Below are 22,858 nucleotides of genomic sequence, written 5' to 3'. Positions count from 1 at the left end.
ATACATATTTCCTGCCTTTCATTAGAATGGTAGTGGTTAAATTTGAATACGTCGATGGCTCTGAACGGAACTGTTTGGAAATAGAAAGTCTCTTAGATTTAAAGCATGTTTGCCCAGTTAAAGACATGAAGGAAAGTTTCTGTTCCCCCTCCCCCCTTCTCTTCCCTCTGCTGTTGTCACTATAGTGGCTGGGGTCATGCACGACACACTACAGTGCTCACCCCAAGGTGCAGCTAGACATCGCAAGTGGCCCTGAGGCAGAGACAGCAAAACTGCCAGGATGGAGCCTAGAGTATGCAAAGGCACTGGGGCTCCTACTGGAAACCTCAGGCTTGCCAGGCACCAGGACTGCCATGCAGTCACTTTAGTTCCTGCATCACCTCCCAGCCCGGAAACCCTGTGTTATCATTGGGGTCCAGCCCTCCTGGCCGGTGAGAGCAGACATGTGTTCAGGGCTTGGCAAAGCAAAAGTATCTGAGATTAATCTGCTCTCGAGCTTCAGTCTTCTCTGGAAGAAGCTGGTGCTCCCTTCCAGACATGGGAACTATCCTCAGGGCCAGACCAGGGAAAGAAAGGACGCTGGGTGCTAGGTGCATAGAGCAGAGCAAGCCACAGTGGCAGGAGTCACTCCCACAAGGAGAGCCGCAAAGGCACTTTGGTATTTGCCTCTGACCTATGACTGAGGGTTCAGCTGGGGCTGGAACAGCTCATGGGAGGAAGCGTGAAGGAAGCGTGAAGTGGATTCTTGAGAATTGTAGGAAGGATTTGCATCCCAAACTCAGATGCTTCCTCCCTCCCTCCCTCCCTCCCTCCCTCCCTCCCTCCCTCCCTCCCTCCCTCCTTCCCTCCCTCCCTCCCTCCCTCCCTCCCTCCCTCCCTCCCTCCCTCCTTCCCTCCCTCCCTCCCTCCCTCCTTCCCTCCCTTTCTGCTCCTTCCTTCCTTCCTTCCTTCCTTCCTTCCTTCCTTCCTCCCTCCCTCCCTCCCTCCCTTCCTTCCTCTGCTATTATTTCCAGCCCTACTCATCCCATCATCTATTTTTGATTAGATCCCTTTGGGGACAGGTGAGTTGAAAATGACCAGATTAGGTTAATCTATTGCTCTACTGCTCCATGCCACTGTACCAAATCCAGAGGAAAAGGGAACCTGCGGCCTAGCTGCTTCTTTGCCCCCGCAAGGTGAGCTCAGACCCATGACAACGGAATGTGAGCTAGAATGTGGCTGCTACTTCCCCCATTCTCCACCTCCCCCAAGTCCCCTATACCCTCAGGGGAGCTCTCCAGAGAAGAGCATTCTAGGGATTGAGTCTGGCCTGGCTTCATTGACACCTCCAAAGTCACCACAGCAGAAAAGGGGGAATCGATCGTGTCCAATAAGACAGAATATTTTTAGCTCAAGTAGTAGCTGCAAGTTTGGTGGCTGGGGCTGGATGATGAGCTGCTTGATCTTTCAGAGTTGAGGGCAGGCCACGGGGCCACCTGCAGCAGATGGAGAGATGGGGTGAGGCAGGGTAGGGGGCAGGTGAAGAGGCCGGGAACAGAGAACTCCAGAGGGCTTTGGTCCCATCTTCCCTTCTCTTCACCCCCATTTCTGACATGGAAATTCTGATGTCCAGTGTGAGGGCTGGGGCAGTGGGGCTCAGGACATGTGGGCAGAAAATTTAGGTTTAGGGTCTGTGCCCTTTTCAGAGAACCCCTCAGAACTCCCAGAACCCTCCACAGGGGAAAATAAAGTCTAAATCAGACCTTTCCGTTCTTAGCTCGGACTTCGGGCCTTCAAGTAGTAGGACTATGAGAACTTCATTTCTTGTTGTTTGTTTTTGTTTGTTTGGGATTCACACCAGGCAATGCTCAAGAATTTATCCTGTCTCTGTGCTCAGGGAATCACACCTGGTGATGTTCAGAGGACCATATGGGGTGCCGGGGATTGAACCTGGGTTGGCCACATGCAAGACAAATGCCCTCCCCACTGAACTATCTCTTGGGCCTCATTTGTTTCTCAGGCTCCAGGACAGAGGCATTGGTTAGAGCAGCAGAACCTGTGGGGAGCTGGAGAGAAAGGGGCGGCCTTTGGCCAGGCCCTGGCTTCACACAAGGGAAGGGCTTAGAGCCCAGGACCAGGAGAGAGAGGCCTTGAGATTTACTCACAGAAAATTTCCCTCACTGAGCATCACAAAGAGGGTTCACCTGGGTCCATCGTCCTCCCACAGCCTCTGATAGAGTTTTCTAGCAGTGGCTGGCCCACAGTCAACCAGGGTCCTCTTCACCTCAGATAGGCACCTGGGGGTGGCAGACACAACTGTTTTTTTTTTCCCTTTATTTTATTTTATTTTTTTTAAAGTTGTAGATTTACAATTTTTTGTGCTTTGGTTTCAATTATACAATGATCAGATACCCATCCCTCCACCAGTGCCCATTTTCCACCACCATGGATAATATCCCTCCCACCCCCATCCCCCCATACCCCCTGTCTCTGTGGGAGGGCAATCCCCTGTGTTCTCTCTCTCCTTTTGGGTGTTGTGGTCTGCCAAAGAGGCATTGAGTGGCAAACATGTTCAGTCCATAGTCTACTTTCGACATGCATCTCCCCTCCTGGGAGGATCCTCCAAACATCCTTTATTTGGTGCTCCCTTCTCTATCTGAACTGCCCTTTCCTCTAGGATACCCGGCTGGCCTCTAAGTTATGGAGTAATCCTCCTGGTGCTGATCTCAGCTATTCTTGGGTATTAATCTCATACTTTGTTACTTTATATTCCCCAGATGAATGCAATCTTTCTATGTCTATCCCTCTCTTTCTGACTCATTTCACTTAGCATGATACTTTCCATATTGTACCACTTGTATGTAAATTTCATGACTTCATCTTTTCTAAGAGCTACATAGTACTCCATTGTGTAGATGTACCAAAGTTTCTTTAACCAGTCATCTGTTCTTGGGCATTCAGGTTTCTTCCAGTTTCTGGCTATTGTAAAGAGTGCTGCAATGAACAAACAAGTGCAGATGTCACTTCGACTATACATTTTTGCCTCTCTGGGATATATTCCCAGGAGTGGTATTGCTGGGTCAAATGGGAGCTCAATTTCTAATTTTTTGAGAATCGTCCATACTGTTTTCCAGAAGGGCTGAACCAGTGGACATTCCCACCAACAGTGAAGGAGTGTCCCTTTCTCGCCACATCCACGCCAGCATCGGTTGCTTTTGTTCTTTTGAATGTGGGCCAGTCTCTGAGGTGTGAGATGGTATCTCATTGTGGTTTTGATCTGCATCTCCCTGATGATTAAACAACTGTTTTTTTAATGTAGGAGTACTGCTATTTATTTAGCCATTGACTAAGTTGATTGAATTGGGCAAGAACAACACATTACTTTTTTTTTTTTTAATTCAGATCACGATCATGATCACGACCATCGTGTTATTTGTCGATTGCCTCGAGCAGGCCTCAGTAATGTCTCCTTCATCCTAGCCCTGAGATTTTTTTAAAAAGTGCCATATTCAAGGCTCTTTCAGAGTTAGGAGAATGAGACCCATCATTGGTACTGGTATTTGGCATATTCAGTACGCCACGGAGAGTTTGCCAGACTCTGCTGTGTGGGCAGGCTACATTCGGTAGACTGCCAGTCCGTCCAAAGTAGGAATGAGGTAATAAGATGCTTCCGGGATCTGGGTTTTATAGTCTGTGAGTCTTGGCCGTTGATGGGATTACACAGTGCCAAGGGGCCAGTTGGTGGGTGTGACCCCCACCTACTGGAATTTGGAGGATCTGGGTGGAGGATGCTCAGCCCCGATCCGAGTAGGCTTGGATATCTCAGTCCCAGGACCTGCATGCCTTTGTTCCTCTGCCGGTACCTTCATGTGTGCGGAGAGTGGTCTTAGCATGGTGGTAGCTGGTTCTGGAGGTCTTCGGCTGCCAGAGCCCTGGTCGGGGTGGGGAGGGAAACTCAACCGGCTCCCCTCCAAGGGGCCCTGGCGAGGACAGCCAGGTGCGGGGTTAGGAGACTCTTAAATTCAGAATGTTAATTTAATTTTATTATTATTATTATTATTATTTTATTATTTAATTACTGTGAGATACAGTTACAAAGTTTTCTTGTTTGAGTTTCAGTCATGCAATGATCAATCACCCAACCCTCCTCCAGTGTACATCTTCCAACACCAAGGTCCCCAGTATCCCCCCATCCCACCCCTCCCCCTGCCTCTATGGCAGACAATCTTCCCCATTCTCTCTTTTGTATTGCTTATTATGAATAGCATAAGAAGTTCAGGAATTCTAAGATTTTAGATAATTAGGGTCTGGAGAAATCTCTGCAGAGAGTTGCTTGGTTCGGAGATTCTTTTGTGTGTCTCTGGATCATGGCCATTAAGGAGCTTAAGTAGCAGCTGGAAGCAATTTGTGGGCATGACCTCCAGGGTCCCATGGGGACAGGGGGGATGAGAGGGACTGGCCCATCCCTACCCCTTGAGGCCTAAAATTTGTTGTCACTGAACTCATGTACCTGCACTTCTCATTAGGTTCTGGAAGTTGGCAGCTGCCAGGGTTCTTAGGGGTCAGGTGGAGGGATGATATCTTCCCCCACCTTCACCCCAGTGAAGTCGGCCTGGCTTAAAGTCTGGAGGTATCTCTGCAGTGAACTGCTCGGAGATTATTTTGTGTATCTCTGGATCATGGGAGCCACATCTTAAGCTGGGTCACTGCTGCCCAGAGCTGGTAGTGGGGTGAGAGAAAGACCAAACCATGATCGTACACAACGACAAAGGTTGGGAGATTAGGATCAGTTGGGCTAAAAGAAGGAGAAAGCTAAAACAAACAGAACGAAACAAAGTTGCCTTTGTGTAAATGCTTATAATTGTCCCCTTGGAGGAAATCACCCAACCCTGACCAGCTTCTCTTGCCCCTTCAGGTTCCCAGGGGGGTTGGGCCCCCAAATGTTGGATGGCTGACATACCCTGTACCCCCAAATAATTTGCACCGAGAGATAAGGAGCGCTACAGGGTCCTACAGGTCAAGAAGGGTGTTACATGGGAGGGAGCACCATGGGCAGGAAAGGAAGACCCTTTCCCAGAACACCCCAGCATCCCCACAAAGCTCTGGTGACCTCCAGACCCCCAAATGCTTAGCATAGCCCCACGACCCTCCAGGCCCTCAGGGTGTTAGGACTCCAGGCCCTCAGGGGGGGGTCTCCAGATCCCTGAATGCTTAGCATAGCCCCCACGACCCTCACTGCCCTTAATATTTTCGACTGAGGAAAGTCTCTGGCACTAGGTGAGAATAGACCACATACAGCCACACATACCCATTCTCTGGGCAGCCCTATCCTGGCACCAATTTCCAATAAGCAAGCCAGACTCTGCTAAGTCACGTGTTTGCCCACAGTGGGCCAGCTTCCGGGCTGCCTGGACGCAAATGTGTACTTGCCCCCACAACATGAGCTCTTCCTCACCAGTCCTTCCCCTGGTCCTTGCAGGCTGCTGGGCGACCGGCAGGACTGTCTGTGTCTTTCCTCTTGGAGCTGAGAGAAGAAGCTGCCAGTTTCAGGGGTGAGGTGACAGCCAAGACCTGAGGGCGCTGCTGAAACTCAGGACAGGCCCTGAAGCTTCTGCTTCTGGAGGCATGTGAGCATGTGTGCTCCTGTGTGCCTGTGTGTATGTGTGCAGGTGTGCTCATGTGTGCTTTGTGTATATGTGCTTGTTGCGCAGTGTGTATGTTCGTAGGCACACACATGTGCTGGCACATGCACCCTTGTATACATGTGTGCACTTATACATGTTGTGCGCATACATGTTGTGCTCATACACGCATATTGTGCATGCATGTGTGTGCACAGAGGCAGGGGAAGCTTCCACTGGACCGTCATGTGAGCTGAGCCCAGAAGATTCTGGGACCAGAGTGATGGTTCCGAGTTCCTGATTCCAGCGGGCACGTCTCTAGGTCTCTCCAGGGAGAGGGGCACACCTCTCCCCCGACCATAGAATGGCCTTCGTAGGAAGAACAGCCTTTCACTGATGTGAACCTCCAAGTCCTGACTGTGACCCTGAAAATGTCTGTGTGCTTTTTTCCCTCCTGGCACTACCTTCAGGGAATGAATCATTAAGAAGGAAAAAAAAATCCCAAACACCAAGTTGGCATGCCCAGCAGACTGGGGGTGGGGCCAGTCTGTGCCTTCACCCTCCAGGCCCAGCATCCCCGAGTCAGTGGCAGTTTCTGGTCAGTACCAGGTCTGAGGAGCTTCCTGCTGGACAGCGTGGAGCATGCACATCCCCGCCTGAGCCCAGGGCCTCTCCCACGGCCTGCAGGACTTCTCCTGAGCCCCTTCTCTGCCTGGGGCCTGGACCACCTCTGGTCATCTGGTAATTCCCTCTCGGGGCCTTCCCACTTTCCCTGTGCCAGGGCCCAGCCTGGCTCCTTTCCCAGTACCCAGAGAAACGTGCTGGAAGGGTGAGACTCAGTAGGCTGCTCTGGGGCCTTGGCTTCTGGGGGCGGGGGCTGCTTTCCCCCATGTCCTCACACACTCCTGCCCTGGGTGCCCACCACCACCAAAGTCCCTCTGGGGGCCCAGGCTCCCTCTTCTCATAAGAATGATGTCCTATTGGGTCTTATCTTAACAGAAGTCACTCCAAGCATCTTCCATGGGGGCACTTTTTGGGATCACAAGGGTCAGGACTTCAGCATATGACTTTCAGGGGACCTCCCCTTTCAGTGTCTTCCAATAAGTCATTTGTGTGTGTATATATATGTGGGGAGGGGGATTAGTGCTTCCAAGTGACATTTGGGAGACCTGGCCGCTGGCTCAGTGTGAGGGTCTGAGGATGGGGTGCTCCTTGGGCCCAGTGGTGCTGGGGATCAGCTGACACCCCAGAGGTGCTTGGTGTGTGGTGGAGGTCCAGTTTGCACCCAGTGCTGTCTGGTATTAGCAGTGCTGGGTGTGAGGGAAGCTAGGTCAGACTCACCCAGACAGGTACCCTAAGCACTACACATCTCCTAGCTCTTTCCTATGGGTCATCACTGCTCCCATGGAGACTTAGAGATACTCAGGATGGGGGATCCTTGGTGAGGGGGACTCAGACTCTCCCTGGGCTCCATGTGGGTTGCAGGGCAAGGGCACTTTAGCCATGTCCATCTGTGCTTGAAGCCACATTTGCCCACAGAAGCTTCCTTGACCATCTCCTGTAAAAGCCCAAGGAGATAAGAGGTAGGTGCTGACCTGGGTCCCCTCCTGCCCCCAAACCCTCCTCACAGCAGTCCCTCTGCCCTCTAGCACACCCATAGACACCTGTCTCACAGGTTAAAGCCTTTCTTTGTTGCTGTTGTTTCATCTTGGGGCCACACTCGGCAGTAGTGCTCAGGGCTTACTCCTGACTCTGTGCTCTGGGTTCATTCCTGGCTGGGCTCCAGAGACTGTATATGTGGCAGAGATGGAAGCAGAGTCTCTGTGTGCCAGCTAAGTGCCCTACCTGTGTCCTAGCTCTCTGGGGCCCAAGGGTTGGTTCATCACAGTCTCTGTCAGGGTTCCGCATCTATAGCCCAAAGCACATAGTTGAGTACAACAAGCCCTCCTTGGAGGAAGAATTGCTTTTGTGGATCTCCAGACACTGCCTGGTCTGTGGATCACCTGACACCCCAGAAGTGCCTGGCATGTGGTGGGGCTCTGGGATGCACCCAGTGCTGTTTGGGATCAGTAGTGCTTGGGGGGCGGGGGAAGCCAGGTCAGACTCACCCAGACAATACCCTGGGCACTACACGTCTCCTAGCTCTTTCCTATGGCTCATCCCTGCTCCCATGGAGACTTAGAGTTCTCACCATGGGGGATCCTTTGCCGAAGGGCTTTGAGCTCTGAAGCTCTCGCAAGGGTCCTTTGGGCTAGCCCAGGGACCTACTAAGGATCCGGTGTGGGCTCACCAGGGTGGGCTGCCTGGTTGCTGGTGGAAATGCTGAGCATGGTGGAAAAACGTCTGGAGCAGAGAGGAAGGAGCTGAGTGAGCCCTGGAGATGCAGGAGGGTGTGGAGAAGTCTCCAAACTGTGTGGGGCATGAGGGCAGAGCCAGCCTCGTGGGTGGCGGGCAGCGTGTGGACAGCGTGTGAAAGGGTGTTCTGCGTGCGGGCAGGCGGGCAGGAGCGGGGCGGTGTCTGGGGAGGGCAGCCCGTTCTACTTGCTGGGCCTAAAGTTCCTCACATCCAGGCTGCAGCAGACATGAGCCTCGGAGGAAAATCGTTTCCTGGTTCATCTATTTCAGGGTGTTGATTTTGGAATAATGGCAGGCACGTAACTTGCAAGGGCATCATCTGGGTATTTTTCTTGAGGCCCCGTGCAAACCAGAGTTTCCCACTTGTCTCTTTCTGCTAAGGATTGCTGGATTGAGTCGTCCTAAGCCAGGAGGAACATTTTTTTTTTTGAGATTTCCTTTGTTTGGCTCAGTGGGTCATTATAAAACCCGGTGTTATATTTTTCCTTGAAGGTGAACCACCATTGGGCTGGTTGTTAGCGGGAAAGTCCTTGGAAGTGGCCTATTATTATTCTGAGATGTAAGGCAAAGGCACGTATGTAATGACATTCTTATTAGAGGTTTGATGAATGAAACGCAATAATGAAGTTCCTTTTGTTCTTGCCTTGGGGGCCTACTATTGTTAATCTATAACTTGCAATATAGATTTAAACTTATTCATCATTTTAAAGCAAAATTATGTTTAATGACTGAAATGGAAAATGAGGTCTTGATGAAATGAAGTCTCAGTGTGACCCATCTTCCTCCCCTAAGGGTGCAAAATGGCATATTTGTGCACCCCCGCCCTCAGGCACCCCATCTCACCTAACAGGGTTTAGGGGTGCTGAGGAGGGAAGTGTGGAGGAGTGCTGAGACACCATGGTGAGCACAACCTTGCCCCAGACTCAGGCGTGTGTTCTCTTTTGGCCCTAGGTGAGCTCCTGGCTTCTGCTTGGGAGTCTTTTTTTAAATTAATTATTTTTATTTTAATGAATCATTATGAGATACATTTACAGACTTAACGACTTTTATAATTACATTTCAGTCAAACAAAGTTGAAGTGCCCATCCCTTCACCAGTGCCCATTCTCCACCCCCAATATTCCCAGTGTCCCTCCTCCACTCCCACCCCTTCCCACCTCCTGCCTCTGTGGCAGGCACAATCCCTCTTACTCTCTCTGTCCTTTTGGGTGTTATGGTTTTCAATACAGGTAACAGGCAGCCATTCTGTTTGGTCCATAGGCTACTTTCAACATGCATCTACTGTCCTGAGCAATCCCTCCAACCATCAATCCCTCTCTCCATCACTTGGGGGTCTTTCTACTGTTGTGAGGCATCCGGTATCTGTGTCCACCAACACTCCACTGCCCTACCCAGGAAGTGAAGCTAGAAAGCGTTTCTGTGTCATTGACCAGAGCACAGCCTGAGAATTCTCCTGTGGAGTAAGGCAATGAGGATTCATTGACCATGTCCACCAGAGAGTTGGCACTGGGCTTCTGCCCCCTGGGCCCTGTGATGAGTGGTGTCAGAGAAGACAAACATAGGACTGGGATCCCCATGACTTCCCCTTCTCAACTCTCTGCCCTCAGGACAATATGGACACCAGCAGAGGCAATGTGTTGGTAACTTTTTTATGGTGCAGGCCCCCATGCAAGCTTGATTTCCTCCTTGAGCCTCAAGGGCTCCCAAGGGCTAGGTGGGAGGGACAAGTGGACCCTTTCCTGTTCAGAAATGGAGATTCACAGCTTGACAGCAGATGAGCGGCACTATGGAGGCACTATGGAGAACTGTGCAACTATAAGTATGGGCGACATCACATGATCCTCTGCAACTTGGATGGAGCTGTGGCATGATGGAGTATATGGTACTGAGTGAAGTGAGTGGATGGACAAATGCCAGGTGACTTCTCATCTGTGGTATATTGGAGAATAACAAGAGGAGGCAGTACATGGTATCCAAGGGGATGCCCAGATTACTCTTGACCTTAGATCATGGAGATGAGAAGGACGGGGAAGGGAAAAAAAAACAGGTGGGAGGAGGAAGAAGAGATGGGTGAGGGGCAGGGGGCAGGGACACATCTGGAGGGTAGAGGTGTGGTGTCCATATATCTCTAAACCACAGAGCCAGTAGCACTGTAACCAGCAAATCCAAATTGCAACATCCAAGCTGAAGAATGTGCCTGTCAAGGAGACAGTCTGGAGGGCGGAGAGTGGGGTGGGGGGGGTGTGGAACCTGGGGACCCTGGTGGAGGGAAGTCAATAATAGTGGTGGGATTGGTTTGGAGTATTGGACTCTGGAAATAAAGCTGTGAGTAACTAAATAACTAAATCACAGTGCAAGAGAGAAGGGGAGAAAGAGAGAAAGGAAGGAAGGAAGGAAGGAAGGAAGGAAGGAAGGAAGGAAGGAGAGAAAGAAGGAAGGAAGGTAGAAAGGAAGGAAGGAAGGAAGGAGAGAAAGAAAGAAAGAAAGAAAGAGAGAGAGAGAGAAGAAAGAAAGAAAGAAAGAAAGAAAGAAAGAAAGAAAGAAAGAAAGAAAAAGAGCTGGAGGAGAGGGAAGGGGAGAGGAGGGAAGGGAAGGGGGAAGGAAGGAAGGAAGGAAGGAAGGAAGGAAGGAAGGAAGGAAGGAAGGAAGGAGAGAAAGAAAGAAAGAAAGAAAGAAAGAAAGAAAGAAAGAAAGAAAGAAAAAGAGCTGGAGGAGAGGGAAGGGGAGAGGAGGGAAGGGAAGGGGGAAGGAAGGAAGGAAGGAAGGAAGGAAGGAAGGAAGGAAGGAAGGAGAGAAAGAAAGAAAGAAAGAAAGAAAGAAAGAAAAAGAGCTGGAGGGGAGGGAAGGGGAGAGGAGGGAAGGGAAGGGGGAAGGAAGGAAGGAAGGAAGGAAGGAAGGAAGGAAGGAAGGAAGGAAGGAAGGAAGGAAGGAAGCTGAGAGAAAGGCACATAAGTTTCCTGAATGCAATGGCTGCAGCCCCTGTCTGTCCGTCCCTCTCCCCTCTAGTCCAGCCCAGCTACAAGTCTGCTGGACCTGTCCCTCCCTCCAGATGTCCCCCTATCCGGTCTTCACTGACCCTTCAGGGACAAAGGGTAGAGAAGCCGTTTTGCAGGGGCAGCACCTTGAGGAAAGCCCTATTTGGGAGGTCCCCGACACCAAGTCAGAATAACATGCCACATCTGGTATTTCCTTTGGTTTTCATGACTTTCCCTTCTTTCCTTCAGTGCTGATGGAAAAAGGTGAAAAGCCAGCAATAACTCATATAGGGGAGGGGAGTGTTGAGGTGGGGGGCGGGCACCTTTTTCAACTGTGTTTCAGGCTTGGCTCAAGTCCTTGCCAGAAGAGTGCTTGGAAGGAAAGTCGTAGCACCCATGACATTTGTGGGTCCTGCATTGTCCCTTTCCCATCAAAACTCAAATTTCTAGGATCAGAGACAGTCCAGTGGTCAGGTACCTGCCTTGAATCCAGCAGACACTAGTTCAAACCCATGCCACCACACACAGTCCCCTGAGCCACACCAGGGGCCACTACTGAGCACAGAGCCAGGAATAGCCCCAGAGCATACCTGGGTATGAACCAATGTTTTCCCACACACCCCTCCCCGCCAGTAAATAAATTAAAACTTTAAATTTAAGAACAACGAAATGCAGAGCCCCTTCCCCAAAGCTTCCCCCTCTCTCACTTGAGCAGTTTCTTACCTGACCTCCTTGTCCATATTCCAATCCTTCAGTGTTCATGCTGGAGCAGATCTCTCTTCTCTCTCTCTCTCTCTCTCTCTCTCTCTCTCTCTCTCTCTCTCTCTCTCTCTCTCAAACACAAAACACACACACACTCGCTCTCTCCTTTTACATCACTTCTTCCAAGCAGCCCTCCTTGACTACCAGGTCTGAAGCAGCCAGTCTTCTCCTCCTGATATTGGTCCCTTACCTTGCTTTATTTTCCTACATGGCATCTATCACCGGAAATTATATTGCTGTATCACCATCAGCTTCTAGAGTTACTAGGGCAGGGAGGGAGTGCTCTTGTTTATTTCTCTGTGGCATCAGGAAAGGTGCTGGAACATGGCAGCATCACAAGATGTATTTGGGGAAGAAGGAAGGAAGGAAGGAAGGAAGGAAGGAAGGAAGGAAGGGAGGGAGGGAGGGAGGGAGGGAGGGAGGGAGGAATTAATGAGAATCAAGGGCCTGCAAGTCAATTCAAGAGGGAGACACCCATAGAATGTCACAGGGTGGGTGGCATGGGTGGGGGTCATCACATCAGGGATGAGTGTGGGGAGCAGCTGGGAGACAACAGGGTTTAGGTGGGGTCACATGAGATCACACACGTCTTGACCCGTGATGGAGGAACCAGGGAAAGGATTTAGGAATGAGATCTGGGCGTGCCTCTTGACTCTGCTGCTTTCTAACATTGTATAGAGAGAACAGCTAGTAAACAACTCTGAGCCTCAGTTTCTCCCTCTGTACAGAGCTGCCAGTGACAAGCAGCCCCTGAAGGGTTAGCAGCAAGTGTGGACAGAACCTTTGCTGGCTATTAGGCCCTAGTGGGTCTTGACCTGGGTGGCTTCTGTCCTTAGGGAAAATGGTTTCAAACCCTAAACCTTATCTCTCTGGAGGATGAAGACTTGCACCTTGGAATGTTTTTCTTTCTTTCCACCCTTCGCTAGTTTAAAAGAAAAAAGCACAAGAGTTGAGTAAAAACTCCAACTCCTGGGCAGGGCCCAGGGCCTGGCCCCTTGGTTGTATTTCTGAACCTCTCTCCACTTCTAGTGTGAGGTCTGCAAGGGGTCTTGGTCTGCAGCTGCAGCACACACACACACACACACACACACACACACACACACACACACACACACACATCCTCTACTGAGCATTAGGTCTTTAGTCATTTATAACTAATGTTCTGTATCTTTTATTGGAGCTGGCTTTAATTTGCATGAAATAGAAATCGTATTTTCCATCAATAATTATTCTCACTAGTGGAACTCCAGAGACAGGGAGAGTGGGGGCCGTGACAGTGGATACTCTGGTATTAGACAAGAAAGTCGGTCGGCTGTGACTCAGCCATTCCACAGAGCAGGATCCCGGGTGAGAGCCTGACTTCCTGTCCATTTTGGGGTTCACATCTTAACATGAATAAGCAATAGCACTTCGCTGGAGACTTGGTGGCAGAGTAAGAGGCCGAAACCCAGCTGTCCATGACAGCATTGTGTGTCACAGTCAAGAGGTGGACACAAGCCAATGCCTGCCAAGGGCTTATAGGAGAAACTCAATGTGGCATCAATACACAGTGGCAGGTGTTACTCAGCCTAAACCTGAAGGGAACATGGCTGAACCTGACAAGATGAGGCTCCAATAAAAGCCGGACTCTGAGGGACACCTGAGGGCACTGGTGGTCAGCTTTAAAAATCAGAAAGGGATGTCAGGGTCCTGGAGATGAGGGGTCAGGATCAGGGTCTGATGCAACAGAGAGCTTTAGTTTCCACAGTGAGGAACGCTCTATGGAGGGATGTTCATATGGACAGTGGGAATGAAGGAAATGGTCCATTCTATGCCATGTGTGTTTCCTGTAATTTACTGCAAAAAGAAAATAGAGAGGTCTAGAAAGAAGTTCTCGTGGACCTCGGGATAGTGGATGTTATATGATCAATGATAATAAAATAAAACACTGCAGGAGCAAGTGGTGCTGTAACGTGCTGTCAGGATAGATGGTGCGTCCACTGGCTTGCCGCCTGCAGAGTGTGGCCTTGGCACTCTCATGGGATCTGTGACTGTCGCTTTTAGTCTCAGGTGCCTTTCTGCATGGGAGAAGGCCTCTGTAACACAAGCAGACAGCATTGGGGAGACTCAGTGGGGAGAAAGCAGAAACCAGGTACACTTGAATTTGCTGGCCTGGCAAGCCCCATTTTTTTTTCATGGTTCTTGACCTAATGGATGTTGTGTTTCAAAGCGTGGCATGGCAGTGTGTGGTTATGGGGTGTGGGAGGAAGGATTGGTCTTAGTATGGGGAACTTGGGGCGCAAGATTTGCCACTTCAGTCCTCAGCAACTTCAGTGTAGCTGTTCAATTCACCCCAGTGTTTAAACTATGACCGGAAGTCTGGTGTCTAGTTAGAAAGAATGGGGTCTGGGTTCTTTGGCTTGCTTAGAAGAGACCAGAAGCCCTCCATTTACCATATTACATGTAATTGTAATTGCATATGATTACAATTACATATTACACATAAAAATTGTAAATACATATTACTTGTATTACACATGTGGTAGAAGACTGTATTTATACCGCATTATTCTGTATATTGCATTGTGTTCATAATATTACGTTGCATTGTTTAATATTGCATCACATTGTAGTATATTGTCTTGCATTGACTTGTATTGCATTTATCATGATTGTTTCATTGTAGGGAGTCAAATTGCTGTACTGATAGTTGAAGCCCCCCTTCAGAAGCACTCTACGGTGGTGTCCACACTGACACCCTGTGCTCAAGCTTGGGGTGCCCCTAGGTTGACAGAGCTTCCGCTTCTCCCATTTCTTCTCAGAAAAAAAAAAAACAGGAGACCTGGGTCTCCCTTCTGCCACTAATGTCCCAGAGGCCACCAGAGACTCAGTTAGCTTTCTTTGCCTCACTTTCCCTCACTGAAAATAGTGGGCCTCAGCCATTCCCTGTAAACAAGTGCACAAACATCACCACAGAAAGTGATCCCCTTCCCACAGACTGTGTATAAGAACCTCTACTTGATGTGTAGTAGCCCCGGCCTATGTATGATCTTCATCACCGCCTCAACTTTGTCAAGAAAGGGGAGAGAAATAAGCAAGTGGGGATCCTGGTAGGGGCCCTCTGGCCTGGAAGGACAGTATTGTCTGTGGAATGAGAGGTGGGGTCATACTGGAGCTGGATGGCTTGAGCCGGAGGTCTTGGCTCTGTCACTTATACCTCAGTTTCCCTAACTGCAAGACAGGGAAATCAATTTTTTAAAAATCCTGCTTAGAACTCACCAGTAAACCTGTCTGGACCAGGACTTTTGTATTTTGTATTTAGATTCTTGATTACTGTTTCAATTTTCTTGCTTGTGATTGACCTATTCAGGCTTTTTATTTCCTCTTTGTTCAGTTTCGGCAGTGGGATTCAGGATGGAACATTGAATATCAGAACCATAAGTATGAATAAATTTGTGACTTACAGTGGTTTAATAAAATTAAATTTTGGAAAAATAAAAAAGCGAAAAAAAAAGTGGAATAGATTGAGAGGATAAATTGGAGTTAAATATCATCTCCCATTATGAGCGTTTTTTGTGATGATGTCTTTGTTATTTTACTCTGTTTATTAAAAACTATACCACACATTAAAAAAAATAGTCCTTCCGATTTTATGGTGTTATGATGAGAATGAGCCTCACTGGCTTTAGCAAGCTAGACCACACAAAGCTGATCTTGCTTGATCCATGTTCCAGGGCAATAGGCAGGAGCTCTGGGACCTCTTGTGAATCTTGTCTGAGGGTGGGGCGCCCTCCCCATGCACAGATGTGACTCTAGGCAGAGCCAGTGAAGACCCAGATCCAACTTATGGGGATGGAGGAGAAAAGAATGATCAACTCAGAAAATGCCTGGACAGCCTCTACAAGGTGCTTAGGAATAGGCAACAGGATCGGGGATTCATAGCCTTGAAACCAGCTCTGCAAGAGGTGCTGATCTGACTTTTGGAAAGGACAAGACCAACTAGCCAGCACAGGGTACTGAGAATGGCACCCACTCGGGGCACTGTGGTGCCCTTGACCAGAGTAAGAAGGTCTTTTTAAGGGATTTTTAAACTTTATCAATAATGAAGTGATATTCTCGATATTGAATGTTCTATGTCTTCACAGGTGATCTTTTTTTTTCATTTTTTATAATTTTATTTATTGAATCACCATGAGAGCAGTTACAAAGCTTTTGGGTCTAAGTCTCGGTCATACAATGAAACACCCATACCTTCACCAGTGCCCATTCTCCACCCCCAACAACCCCAGTCTACCCACATCCCAAACCCTCCCCCTACCTGTGGGGCAGATGATTTCCACATTACTCTCTCTCTACTTTGATCACATTCAATATTTTGACACCCGACCCACCATTATTATTTGGGATTTTACCCCAATACTCAGTCTGCTGAAAAGGCAACAGTAGACAATTTGTTTTCTATTGCTGGTTATGAATAACATATGATGTCGCAAGGCTGCAGTAGTGGCTGTGTGATTTTGAAATTCCAAAATTTTAACACAAATCTGGAGGGATTTCTGCCAAAGCCTGCTGGGTTCCAAAATGTGCTCCTGAGTCTCTGGGATCATGGCCGTTAAGCAGCTTGATCAGGAGCCAGAAAGACCATTCGTGGACGATGACCTGGGGTCTCGTTGGGGTGGGGAGGACAAGACCGGCTCCACCCCTATCCTGTGAGGCCCAAAATGTCTTGTCACTGCGGGCCCAAACCTGACTATCCAATGGCCTCTGGAGGATGACGGCCACAAAGTTGCCAGGGGGAAGTAGGCGGAGGGACAACACCCTTTCCCTCCTGGAGTGGCCCAGCAACAGTAACCTACTGCGTGGTCCAGACGTATTTCTTCCAAAAGCTGCTGGGTTTCGAGATTTGTTTCTGAGTCTCTAGGATCAAGGCCATTAAGCAGTTCAATCAGGAACCAGAGAGGCCATGCCTCCAATTATATAGCTGAGCAGGAGGTGGTTTGTGGGTGTGTTTCCCACATACCTAACTTCTGGCCGTTTGCTTTCTTGGTAAACTTTTCCCCAAGTTTTGGGGGTCTGGCCAAAGGCACAGCAGCCATTTTGGGGTATCTGGAAGTCTGAAGGCGCCATCAGGCTGCTGATGTACTCACCTCACAGGTACAGATTGACCTGCTGGCGGCACCATACCCCCAACAGGTGATCTTTTTTTTTACATCTCTAGAGGTTTTTATTGTTTTTACTTATTCATGCACCTAGCTAAGCATTTCACTGCACTGCAGCACTGTCCTCCCGTTGTTCATCAATTTGCTCGAGCGGGCACCAGTAAATCTCCATTGTGAGACTTGTTACTGTTCTTGGCATATCAACTACATCATGGGGAGCTTGCCAGGCTTTGCCGTGCGGACAAGATACTCTTGGTAGTTTGCCAGGCTCTCCAAGAGGGGCAGAGGAATCAAACCCAGGTTGTCTGCGTCCAAGGCAAACACCCTACCCACTGTGTTATCACTCCAGCCCCAGCTAAGTATTATCCATAATATACTGTTTTCTAATACAAAACCAGTTCCTTATCTAAGATTTAAAAAATACTTTTATGGGCCAGGCGATAATACAGTGGTTATGGTGTTTGCCTTGCATGAAGTTGATTCAGGTTTGACCCCAGGAACCCCACATAGTCCCCCTGAGCGCTGCCAGAAATGATGCCTGAATTTAGAGTAAGGAATAACTCCTGAGTACCTCCAATTGTGGCCATAAAAACAAACAAACAGAATTTTTTTAAAAAAAGAACCCACACGTTTATGTTTTTGTAGGCCTGTTCAGACTGCCCTCTAAATTTTCTGGGGTTTCCCCCCTCCATTTCTGGTAACCACCATGAAATTGGCATGACTTTTATTATTTTTGTCCATTTGATTACTTAGCTTTTCAGTTTCTACATATAAGTTGGAACCATTGAGAGATGATATTCTTCACTTCTTTACTTCACTTAACAGCATCACCTAATGTATTTATTTTGGCAAAGAAATAATTTAATCCGTTGTAATGGTAGAGTAATGTTCAACTGAGTATATTTGTCATAGCTTTAAAATCCTTTTTGTGGTATTGTGATTTACAGTACTGTTAGTAATAGTTTTATGCATGCATTTTCAAACACCACACCCATTACCAGAGTACTCACTTCTCTCCAGGGAGATCTGAAAGGCCCCTCCCACACACACCTCCAAACCCCATGCAACCCCATTTTGTGGGTCAACTCTTCAGTTTTGTTGCCTTTGGCCATGTGTTGCTCCTTTACTATGCAGCTTTAAGTCCCATATATGACAGATCATTCTATATCTGTCTCTTTCCTTCTGATTGACTTCACACAACATGATACACTGTAGTTTGATCATGTCCCAGAAAATTTCATGATTTTATCTATTCTTACAGCTGCATAGTATTCTATTGTGTATATATACTACAATCCTTGATCATTTGTCTATAGTGGGCATTTGGGTTGCTTTCATATTTTGGTGATTATACTAGGTAAAGGCCTAAGGTAAAGGCCCTCCCGTTGATCGTCGATTTGCTCGAGCGGGCCCAGTAACGTCTCCATTGGAGACTTTGTTGTTACTGTGTCTGGCATATCGAATACTCTCGGTAGCTTGCCGGGCTCTCCGAGAGGGGCGGAGGAATCGAACTCGGGTCGGCCATGTTGGCCGCTTGTAAGGCGAACGCCCTACCCGCTGTGCTGATAGCAAGCTACACAGTAACAACAAAGTCTCCAATGGAGACGTTACTGGGCCCGCTCCAGCATACTAAGTGCTGCAAAAAAAAAATAAAGCCGTACATATATCCTTACAAATTAATGTTTATGTGTTTTGAGTGCAGATGCCAAGAAATAGTATTTCTGTGTCATATTGGAGTTCTAGTCTTACTATTTTTTTTGAGACATCTCCATTTGCTTTCTACAGAGTTTAACCTAGACACATAGCCACCAACAGAGAATTAGGGTTCCTTTCTCACCAAACTCCACCAGCACTGATTGTTTGCAGACTTCTTGATATATGAGTTTCACTAGTATGATATAATATCTAAGTGTTGATTTTTCCATTTACCTAATCATGAGTGATTATGAATATTTTTTTCATATGCCTATTGGTCATCTGTATGTCTTCTTTGGTGAAGTGTTCAACTCCCCTCCCTCTTATGGACAAGATTTTTGATGTTTTTTTTCTTTAGTTTTGTGAGTGATTTATAGATCCTGAATATTCACCACTTATCTGAGAATTGTATTCATATAATTTCTCTCATTCAGTAGGGTCTTTATTATAGCCTGAGTTTCTTTCTCTGTGCAGAAGTTTTTAAATTTGATGCAGTCCCATTTATTTATTTTTTCTTTTGTTGTCTTTAGCTCTGTGATTATCTTGTTGAAGACATCTCTAAGGTTCATTTTCTTCCCTATTCCTTATTTTATTTAAACACCGCGGTTTACAAAGTTGTTCATGGTGATTTGTTACAGGCATTCAATATTTCAGCGCTGATATTACCACCACAGTCACCTTTCCTTCACCACTATCTGCATTTGCCCCCATATTAGACCCACAATAATTTAACTCATTAATTTTTTATCATTGAATGGCTAATAGAATGATCAAAAATTATTTTTGTAAAAAAAACTCAAAATTGTTGTATTTCACCATGGGACTGAGGATTTACTAAGCTGTTATTGCAAGTTAAGCCTTATGTGTTGATGTTTTTGTGAGTCAACCTTGCTTGAGTTCTGCATTACATATCATCCAATCTGGTATGCTATTACTGGGATGCCAGTGTCATAGAGTTTGGACATGTCGAAAAAAATTTTCTCCAGAAAATCCAGAATGTTTAAGTGGGCAGTTAACTAGGCAGTTAAATATTCAGTATTTAACTGGGCATGACTGCTGGGTCTTCAGAAGTAACAGGAGATGGGGGAGGTCACCCATCCTGACCGCAAGAACGCCTGGAGGTTTCAGCCACAAAGACCCCTATGTACCTGGAGTTTTGGGCAGATTAGGTTCCCTGTGGCATCCTGAGGTGGTGGAGTTCTGTTGGAGGCCTGACAATGGCTTTGGGGTGTTAGAGTGGCTGCTGGGGTTTGGCCTGCCCCCAGCTCTGAGATTGCTCTGGAGGTCTCAGTCCAAATGGGTAGTCAAGACATTTTTGCAGCTAGTTGATCTCTTTGTGTATGAATCTCTGGAACAAGGCCAGTAGATGAGCTTACATGGTGGCAGCAGTTGTCTCTCCTAAAATTTTCTTAATTTTCTTATCCTTACTAGATCTATATGTTTGTAGGATTTATTTATTTTATGAGAATTTTAAAATGTAGTAGAATTAATCATGTTATTAATTTAAAATTCATATAGCATAGCACAGCAGTAGGGCGTTTGCCTTGCACACAGCCAACATGGCTGACCCGAGTTCGATTCCTCCGCCCCTCTTGGAGAGCCCGGCAAGCTACCGAGAGTATCTCGCCCACACGGCAGAGCCTGGCAAGCTCCCCGTGACGTATTCAATATGCCAAACACAGTAACAACAAAATCTCCAATGGAGACATTACTGGACCCTCTCGAGCAAATCGATGGACAACGGGAGGGAAAAAAATATATATGTCATGGCTGGATCGATGGTACAGAGGATAGAGCGTTTGCCTTGCACGCGGCCAACCTGGGTTCGATTCCCAGCATCCCATATGTTTCCCCGAGCACCGCCAGGAGTAATTCCTGAGTGCATGAGCCAGGAGTAACCCCTGTGCAATACTGGGTGTGACTCCCCCCAAAAAAGAAAAAAAAAAGATAAAATTCATATATCTGTAAAAAAAAGAGAACTATATAGTTTTTGAAAAATCATCAATGTATTGATTTGCAATGTTGTGAAATTTTAAGAGATTAGCTTTACTTATTGGCGTGGAGATGTCAGCATCTCCACAATAAGTAAAGAAAAGAAAACTCTCAAAAGTGGAATATAAAGTAACATAGTAAGGAAATTAAAAAAATGACCAAAGTCTTCATAACTAGAGACCACCTATTGAACTGAGCTTACCTGGATGAACCTGACTGGAAGGAGGGGTCCTTAGAATACTGGTGGAGGAATGCAAACACTCTGGTGCTGAATGATGCATTCACAAAAACGTATAATACTATCATAAATTCCAGTACCTCAATAAAAAATTGGTTAAAAAAGAAAAAGCACTCATTCTGTTCACTAACTTCTGGGATGGAAATGCAGAAGTAAAGTTAGGTAAGTCAGATGGTAATCTTGAGGTGGAGAAAGGAAAAAAGGAGCTTTGATGTCACCATTTGTAAAATTTGGAAAAATGTACGTTGTGTGGCTTTGGGAACTTTGTTTAACCTTTCTGATCTTCCAATTCTGCATGTCTAACCTGTGGGTGGTTCCCGTGAGGAGATGTTCCTTCTTCTCCCTCCTTCTTTCCCCACCTCTGAGCATGGGCTGGCCTTGTAAAGCACACTGTGAAGGGAGGCAAGACTCAGCGGAAACTAGGCAGGCCCTCAGGTGCACGGCCACTTCCGCCGGGCTCTTGGATGCCCCTTTGCTCTCTGGCAAGACAGCTAAACCGCCTCTGTAGGATTAGATGTCCCTGGAGGGCTCAGGGTGCAGCAACTGTTATGTGAGGTCATATGGGGGCCTTGCAGCCCGGCTGCCCATACAATACAGATGCCGGAACAAACAATCTCCCAGCTAAGTGCTGGGTTGTGAGAAGTGGTAAGTCCTTATTGCAAGGAGACCTCATGTTGGGGGTTGGACCGGTACATCAATGACAACCTGAAACAATCCTCAGTGTAGACTGAACGAGGTGATGGGAGGTGAGGGAAGGAAACTACTTGTCTTGCATGCATGAGGCCCCATGTTTGATGCCTTGGCATCGCATGGTCTCTAAGCACAGCTTGGGTAGAGATGGGGTCCCCCAGTGCTGCCAGGACCACTGAGGATATTTATATACAGAGAGGGGGGAAGGGGAGAGAGAGAGGGAGAGAGAGTAGGTAGGGGAAGAGAGATGAAAATCTTTTAGAAGATAGACCATAAGCTTATAAGAAGTCACTATTATTATCTCTGGGGATGATTTGTGATTCTAACACAACATAAGATCTCACGACATCATAATCATTTTTGTCTGTTTTTTTTTTCTTTTTGGGTCACACCCAGCGATGCACAGGAGTTACTCCTGGCTCTGCACTCAGGAGTTACTCCTGGCGGTGCTCTGGGGACTATATGGGATGCTGGGAATCGAACCCGGGTCGGCCATGTGCAAGTCAAATGCCCTACCCGCTGTGCTATCTCTCCAGCCCCATAATCATTTTTAGACACTGACTTATTTCCTGTCCCCTGGGAGAAATCCTCCATCCTTGGAACAGACTCTGACAGGTTGAAACCAACAGCAACCTCCCTGGCACGCGCACATTCAAAGTGCTTCTTTCTGTGTCAGCTTTAGCTCTGCTCCGCCTCCTTTAGCCACCTGGATGGTGCCACGGTGCCTATTAATATTGCCAGACGTGGCAGCCTTGCACTCAAGTGCCACGCTCTCTGCTGCCTGTGTGGGGCACGGCACCTATTTTTAGTGTTTTACATCTATAATTATGTATGTTTCACTGCCTCTCAAATGCATATTTTCTCTGGGAAGAGGTTATGGTTATGTAATCTCAGTTATTTTTGATAGGACAAAATGTGTTATACTGACCTGCTGAGTCTCATTCAGCCAGAGAGAACTAGCCAACCCTTTCTTCCTCTGTCAGACTCCCAAGGAACTTGGGGTGTCATTTAAAATACTTAGGGCTGAGCCCTGACAAGACAGAAGAGGACCAGCCACAACAGTGGGCCCTTCAGAAGAGTCAGTTCAGTCTGTGAATGCATTGGTGATTTATACAAATTCAAGTTTCCTTCAACTGACTGGGGTGTGAGGCTTTGTATGATGCTGGTCCACACAGGTTGGTATCCTCCTGGATGGCTGGTGAGATCAGTTCTTCCAGGTGTCATCCCCATGACCAAGAAGTTTCTCCAGTGACCGTCACTATCAACTCCATCAGGAGGAAGGAGCAAAGCCAAGGTCAAGTGGGTAGGCCCCAAGAAGGGAGATCTGGGACCCCAGAGGGCTGAGAGCTACAAAGATCCAGACAGGGAGACAAGGAGGAGGAGGAGATGGAGGGGAGTTAATGTTGCTGAGCAG

The sequence above is a fragment of the Sorex fumeus genome, unplaced genomic scaffold (genome assembly GCF_029834395.1).
Source record: "Sorex fumeus unplaced genomic scaffold, SorFum_2.1 ptg000122l, whole genome shotgun sequence".
Classification (NCBI taxonomy): Eukaryota; Metazoa; Chordata; class Mammalia; order Eulipotyphla; family Soricidae; genus Sorex; species Sorex fumeus.
Note: the sequence above shows the minus strand (reverse complement) of the source record.